Below are 6,831 nucleotides of genomic sequence, written 5' to 3' on the forward strand. Positions count from 1 at the left end.
GGTGCGTTTGGTGAAGGTAGTCTGGGGCTGGGGCCAACCATGCTGCACTTTAGGCTCCCATTACTTTCCTTTCCCCATGCTCACTCCCCGAGGCTCAGTCCTCAGCCTGGATCTCTGGTCCCCATCCTCCATTCCCAGGGAGACTCAGGTCATCCACAGGGCTCTACTGGATCACTTTATATTCAGTGCCTCTTGGGTGCCAAGCACAGAGCTCGGCACTAAGGTAGAGCAGTGAACTAGACAGATATGATCCCTGCCCACATGGCATGTAACACCTAGCAAGGGCTCACACTAAGTAAAGGACCCCAAAGTGACACGGTCAGGTGTGCCTGTCACCTTGAAAGTAGCATATGCCTTCAGGACACCAGGCACTTCACACTCAGCCTGTCTCCCCTCCTGAACTGGGATTCAGAGAACCTGAGCGAGAGTCCACCACCAGCGAGAGTTCCAGACCTGCCACCTGCCAGCCACGAGCACATCCTTTATCCTCTCCAAACCTGTCCCCTCATCTGTAGAATGAGGTCAGTAACAACATCTGTTCTGCCTTCCTTTCTGGGTTAGATGAGGACTAAATAAGGTATGTGAAGGGGCTTTGTAAGCTGTAATAAATGTTACTTATTACTGTTGTTGTAATTAGTATTATTTTTCCCAAGTAACCCTTCCTCCTGATTTTTCCCTCTGATTGTCAGGGGTGCCAACATTCTGCCAGTCCCCTGGCCTAAGGGTATCTGTTGTTTCTGTCTCCCCAAACCTTTCCTTCCCTTCATCAGACACCGAAGCTCAGCTGGTTTCCCTGAGGAGCACATTCTTCCTCCATCCCCCTGGCTACAGTGATTGGCTCAGAGAATGGGCATATGACCCAAACCAGTCAGTAGGAGTCCTTCTGGGATTGTCCCACCAAAGCTGTGGAAGAAATGGTCCCTTTCTGCTGAGAGGATCTGATTCTGGGGTTCCAGCAACGACTGATACCATCGTGTGGAGAAAGCTTGTCTGAAGAATAAGCCAAGCAGAGAAATACTATCATGGATCAAGCTGTTCATAAGGCCAGATGTAATCCCAGATTTCCCAGCACTCAAATGAAGGTAAGGTGTCTTGTATATAAGCTGATTGAGTTGGGTTTCTACCACTCAAAAATGGAAGACTCCTGACCAATTCAAGACTCAAAACTTAGGTGATATGTTCTATTTGTCCATTTCTTTCAACTCCAACCTTTGATCTATTGGAGCTTGTAAACAGAGTCCTTTCCGCTACATAGTTCTGCCACCATCCTGGCCAGACTCTCTTTGTCTCATACCTGGAGGCTGCCTGGTGGGGAGAGCTGAAGGATTAGAGCCAGACAGACCTGGAGTGAATCTCGGCTCCATTACGTACTCATCAGTCATGTGATCTTGGGCTTCTCTGGCCCTCAGCATTTTCCTCTGTAAAGTGGAACAAATAATCCATACCATGCCTGGCTGTTGTGAGTATGAAATGAAAAGATATCTATTAGGGCATGGCGGAGGCTCAATAAGAGGCAGCTATTATTGCCATAACAATATAGTGGCCTCCTAGCTCTGTCAGTAGGGGGAAGGCTATGCATTGATCCTGTTTTCATTTGGGGGCCCTGATTATCTTTCTCTGAGCTCAGACATTAAAAAATGGCCATAGCTCAGTCTGAGAAAATGGGGCCCAGGCAGCTTGGATGCTTGGGAGCCACTGGGGCAGAACAAGATTTGATGGAGCTGCTGGAGGAATGACGCTTGGGCAGGGATAGTCTCCCAGCATCAAGGAGAGGGGCCCTGGGTAAAGAAGTCCCAGCCACCAAGCAGCCAATCAGAGGCAAGTGCCTGAAGAGGCCAGGCCAGATGAGGTCAGAACTGGGATAAAGGACTGGTCCTCAGATATAAGGAGAATCCTCTCCCAGGAGACATTGAGGGTGGGGTCAGTGCTTAGGAACTTAGTGCATTCATGACTTGCAATGCGTGTATAGTTTGTAGGCTTCTGCAAAATACCAAACTTGGGGTCTACCCTTTCCTTTTATTGACCTCTGGTCTGCCTTATTGTTCCTGAAGGAAGAGAACAGGACTAGGAGTTTGGTGTCTGGGACTCCAACTTCATTTGCTGTTGATGAGCTCTGTGACCTTGGGAAAGCAGTTTCCCCTCTCTGGGCCTTGGTTCCTTCACCAGTTGAGGGGGATGGCAGATGTTCTCTAAGGTCCCTTCCAAAGCTAACAGGCCATCCCCAAGCCCTAAGGGGTTAATCAGACTGGCCGGGTCCACTACCTGAGACCACACCGGAGCTTTTGTTTTCAAAGAATCCAAGATAGGGCAGAGGGAGGGAGCAGCCTCCTCAATTTCCATAGCTGTTTAATCTAAGAGAAATGATGAGGTGTGCATTGAAGGTGGGTAGCCCTGGGGACGTTCTCCCCACTGGACAGTGCTGCCTCTGTGACAGCTCCACATGGAGAAAGGTGAACCTCACGCTAGAGGGTGACCATCCCTGTTTAACAGCTTTCCATTTGTTTACCAAAAAAATATTGCTCCATCATAAAAATTCCCAAAATAGTTCCTTCCCTGGCCAGACTGACTGGCGGGCGCCCAGCTTGGGAGCCCAGCCTTGCTGGAGACGCTCTCAGCCAGGCAAAATTAGCGGGGAAAGTCGGGGGCTGCAGTTTGAAGACCACCAGCCCCACACATCCTGTGGGGTGCAGCTGGGAGGGTTAGAGCCACAGAATCGTCTCTCTGGGGGGATCTGGGCAGTGACAGGATTTTCTGAGGCTCAGCAAGTTTATTTTTAGCTAAGAAGGGCTTCCTCTGCTCTAAGGGGATTGGCGGGTGGATCTCACTGGCTGGAGGTGGAACAAATGCTTTGCTCTTTGCTGGAATTCTCTCTCCCACACTCGTATTCTGGCACCTTCTCATCCCACAGTTCTCGACTTAAAGCAGCTCTTCAGAGAAACTTTCTCTTAAAGCCCTCCCCTGAAATGACCCAAATGAGGGCTTCAACTATCCAGTCTCAAAAGGATCTTCCTCTTCCCTTTGGAGAACTTACCACAGTCTGTACTTACAAATATGAACGTCAGTCTTTCCCATAGGCTGTAAGGCTCTTGGGCAGAGAACGTTGCTTAGTACTTATCCCCAGTACCTTGCACATAGTAGGTGCTCAGTAAGTATCTTTTTCATTTACAGAATGACTTAATAACTTGCTTGAGACTTAGAAAAGCCAAATAACTTTTCCAAGGTCATGTAGCTCACAAGTGCCAGAAGTGGGATTTGAACGCAGGCCTGTCTGATTCTAAAACCCAGGTCTTAACCCCACTGTCCTGTACCACGTGATCCACAGGGCTGGACAAGTCACCAAATGAGAGGCCATGGAGCAGCCATAGTTGTGTCTTCTCTTTCACGTTCTTCCTGCCCCCGTGGCAGGGAGGAAGGAGGGTATACAGGCTGCCCCCAAGAAGACTCAATACTTATCCCAGTGCTTCACATATAATAGGTGCTCAATAAGTAAGTGTTGGGCGAATGTTCCCTTTGCCAGGGAACCCAGACATCTCCCAGGGGCATACCAGTCTTGCGGGGACCTGTTTCAATTTGGGGATGAGAAAGTGAGGGAGAGGGACATATAAAAATGATTCTATTCCATCCCTCCAACTGATCTCTCCTCCTACCCACCACCCCAAACTAACCAGAGCAGAATGCCAAATAGGAAAATGACCCAGAGTTAAGAGCCATCTTTACCAACAAGTTGCTGTGGCAGCTAAGAGCTTCCAGGCTGTATTTCCAAGCAAAAGTGGGCAGGCCCTTCCTGGTCTCCTCAAAGTTCCTGCTTTTATACCCAGACCTACTCCATTCCAACCACCTCATACCGTACACAAAGCTTTCTTAACTTTACAGGAAGTGGGAATAAAGTCACCTTAGAATTCAATAAATTCAATTTAATTAATTAATTAATCCACCTTAGAATAAAATGCTAATTTTATTGATCTAGAATATGCAATCTAAGTGAATATAATAGCTTGCCTTGCAAACCCAGCTCTAGGACAAGCCCCCTCACCACATCCTGGGAGGAGAGAGAAAGAAACAGTGAGAGAAACAGAGAGAAAGCAATCTGAAGAGTAAAGATGTTTCCTCAGGCCATTCCACTCAGTGAGGAGAGGCTCCACGGAATGAAGAGCAAGATAGCAGATATTCCCTCAGCAGCCGGTTTCAATTCCCACACAGTTTAGCACCTTTTCAGCACCTTGAGTGGATTCTGATGTATGAAGATGTGTCTCTTTTCATATATCTTGGCCCCTAAATTCAAGACAACTGCTTTGTGATACACAAAGCCACATATATCCCATTTTCGTAGGGAAGTGGTCTTCAAGGGGTAATTTTATGGGACATGATTTTCTTCTTTACATATGACTTTAGAACCTGACCTTCACTTAGCATCCAACAATATTGCCATTCACATTCACTGTGGGGAAATCAGACCATAGATCCAAACAAGAAAAAAACAATCCCCTGGAATCTTACCATTCAGGGATAACCACTATGTGTTTCTGAGGCGCTTTTCTCAAGGCAAGTGTGTACAAATGTGTATTTATTATATCCATATTTTCTAAATGGAAAACTGGAAAGAAGATGGTCTTTTGAAATCTGCAAGTTGTGATTTTTTTTTTAAGTCTTTTCTTTAAGAATACAATGGGCTTGGTTCTTTCCTTTTCAAACTCCTCTTTATACTCTGGGCCAATTTTCCACACTGTTAATATTTGTACCAGAAAGCTCCTTGGCATCCTCAATTCTAAGCAGGTGAGAGTCAGAATCACTCCCAATGGAAAAGGGGCCAAAGGAACCAGGATGAATCTTTTCCTTCTTCCCAGTTTGGCCTCTGGCTAGTCCTGTAGGGAAGCAGGCCCAAGAAGACTGAATCACATCCATAAATCATGCCTGTGCTCTGCCTCCGCCTCCCCCTGACGCTGAGCCATCATCACTGTGGTACAAAGGATACCATGTACCATTGGGTCCAGGTGGTACCCAATGCTTATGCCATCTGGAAACAGGTAAGCTCATCACCATTTCCTCTTGAGACTAGGTGACACAGGGAGAAACAGAAGAAGCACTTAGACTGCGAGGGAGATTTAGAAAATAGACACCCTCCCATTGCCCCATTCAAACCATTTCTGGGTTCAGCTTGTTTCATTTCCCAGATGAGAAGGAAGCGATAATTTTGGCAGAGCTGAGGATGGGAGAAGAGCAGAGCGTCTGCGTAGCATCCCTGGCCTCCTCGCCTCTCCTCCTGCACCTCATCCTCACCTCCTGCCTGCCCTGCCACCCAGGATGCCTCCTGCCACGGCCACTTCAGCGAGTTCCCACTTGAACAAAGGCATCCAGCAGGTGGGCATGTCCCTGTCTCAAAGTGAGGAAGCCCAAGCTATGCGTATCTGGATTGACGGTGTTAGATGAGTTGCCTGAGTGACATTTTGATGGTTCTAGTACTTTTCAGTCTGAAGCTCCAACAGTGACAAGTATCTCATCCTTGCTGCCATGTTTCAGGACCTTTTCTGCAAGGACCCCAAGCTGGTGTTCTGTGAAGTCTTCAAATGCAACCGAAAGCCCACAGAGACCAATTGAAGGCACACCTGTAAATGAATCACAGACATGGTGAGCAAGCAGCACCCCCGGTTTGGAATGGAGCAGGAATATATTCTCATGGGCACAGACGAACACCCCTTTGGTTGGCCTTCCAGCCACTTCCCTGGGCCCCAAGGTCCATATGACTGTGGTGTGGGAGCAGACAAAGCCTGTGGCAGGGATATTGTGCAGGCTCACCACCAGGCCTGCTTGTACACTTGTGTCAAGATTTCAGGGACAGAATGCCGAGGTCATTCCTGCCCGGTGGGAATTCCAGATAGGACCCTGTGAAGGAATGGATATGGGACATCATTTCTGGGTGGCCCGTTTCATCTTGTGGCATGTATTTGAAGACTTTGGAATGACAGCAACCTTTGATCCTAAGCCCATTCCTGGGACCTGGAATGGCGCAGCCTGCCACACCAACTTCATCACCAAGGCCATGAGAGAGGACAATGGTCTGAAACACCTTGAGGAGGCCTTTGAGAAACTGAGCAAGCAGTACCTGCATCTGAGCCTATGATCCCAAGGGGGGCCTGGACAATGCCCGGCACCTAACTCGACTCCACGAAACCTCCAACTTCAATGACTTTTCTGCCAGCGTGGCCAACCCTGGAGCTAGCATCCGCATTCCCAGGACTGTCGGCCAGAAGAAGGGTTACTGTGAATACCGTCACTCCTCTGCCAGCTGTGACCCCTTTTCGGTGACAGAAGCCCTCATCTGCACATGTCTTCTCAATGAAACTGGCAATGAGCCCATCCAGTACAAAAACTAAGGGGACTAGACTTGCAGCCATCAAACGCCTCCTAATACTACATCCCGCTCCTACTCTTGTCCCTCTCTCCATTGTCCTAATAGCTGTAACTCAAAGGATGGGGTATCAAGGTCTTTTTTTATTCCTAAAAAAAAGGGAAAGAGAGAGTTTGAAGAGCAGCAGGGTTCAGTGTTTAGTGATAACTAGCAAAAAAAAAAAAAAAGTTCAACACACTATGTATTTTGTAAGGGCCTGGTTCCATTTTGCTTTGCTTTCTTCAGTATTTGGTGGTTGCAAATCTAGTCCAAGATTGGCTGTGGATTTGCAAAATCAGTGGTTTTGATTGTTTGGACTTTGATCTTTGAATGGAATTAACCTTAAAAAGAAAATAGTGCTGCTTAGATGAAAGAAATTACCAGAAATCTCCCCTGGGCGGAGAGTCGAGTTACTTCTACCCCATGGCCAAGTGACTACTAAGGAA

The 6,831-nt window shown here is 47.6% G+C and overlaps 1 pseudogene; it reads left to right on the plus strand.

Annotated features, from left to right (window-relative positions):
* The first annotated feature begins 5,301 nt into the window (after positions 1–5,301).
* LOC102985181 (glutamine synthetase-like) lies at positions 5,302–6,371 on the plus strand (annotated as a pseudogene).
* The last annotated feature ends 460 nt before the right edge of the window (positions 6,372–6,831 follow it).

This window comes from Physeter macrocephalus, chromosome 11, assembly GCF_002837175.3.
Source record: "Physeter macrocephalus isolate SW-GA chromosome 11, ASM283717v5, whole genome shotgun sequence".
NCBI lineage: Eukaryota > Metazoa > Chordata > Mammalia > Artiodactyla > Physeteridae > Physeter > Physeter macrocephalus.